Raw genomic sequence first — 732 nt, 5'->3', positions numbered from 1 at the left:
CACCATAGTTAGCCAGAGAATCGATCTTCATAAACAATGCCTTTAGTTGAGCAGTGATAGCCATAACTATATCCACTTCAAAAACTCCTGCTACCTTGCCCTGTGGCAATCTATGGGTTGGATACTGATATTCATTAGCAGCCATCAGTTCAATTAGCTCATAAGCTTCCTCATAGCTCTTTGCCCATAATGCTCCACCTGATGCTGCGTCAAGCATGGGTCTAGATTGTGCTCCCAAAACATTGTAAAAATAATTGATGATCATCCAATCAGGCATGCCATTATGAGGACACTTCCTAAGCATCTCCTTGTAGCGCTCCCAAGCTTCATATAGAGATTCTCCCGATTGCTGCGCAAATTGAGTGAGAGCATTCCTGAGTGCAACTGTCTTCGCCATAGTTAAGAATTTAGTAAGAAACTTCTGAGCAAGATCCTCCCAAGTAGTGATAGAACCAGCTGGTAGAGAGTGTAACCAGCTCTTAACCTTATCCCTCAGAGAGAATGGGAACAGTCTCAGTTTCACCGCATCCTCAGACACACCATTGAACCTGAAGGTGTCGCAGATCTTCATGAAATCCCTAATGTGCGTATTAGGATCTTCCGTTGGAGAACCCCCAAACTGAACTAAGTTCTGGATAATCTGAATTATACCAGGCTTGATCTCAAAGGTATTAGCTGTGATAGCTGGCCTGACAATGCTAGATTGAATGTCATTGATCTTGAGTTGAGAAT

The 732-nt window shown here is 43.0% G+C and overlaps 1 non-coding gene across 1 annotated transcript; it reads left to right on the top strand.

Moving 5' to 3' along the window:
• Positions 1–275: 275 nt before the first annotated feature.
• LOC141710038 (small nucleolar RNA R71) lies at positions 276–382 on the top strand. Its single transcript, XR_012570580.1, has one exon. It is a non-coding gene; the product is annotated as a small nucleolar RNA R71 (small nucleolar RNA).
• The last annotated feature ends 350 nt before the right edge of the window (positions 383–732 follow it).

Source organism: Apium graveolens, chromosome 2 (assembly GCF_009905375.1).
Source record: "Apium graveolens cultivar Ventura chromosome 2, ASM990537v1, whole genome shotgun sequence".
NCBI classification, from domain to species: domain Eukaryota; kingdom Viridiplantae; phylum Streptophyta; class Magnoliopsida; order Apiales; family Apiaceae; genus Apium; species Apium graveolens.
This window is presented reverse-complemented; position numbering and strand designations above follow the sequence as displayed.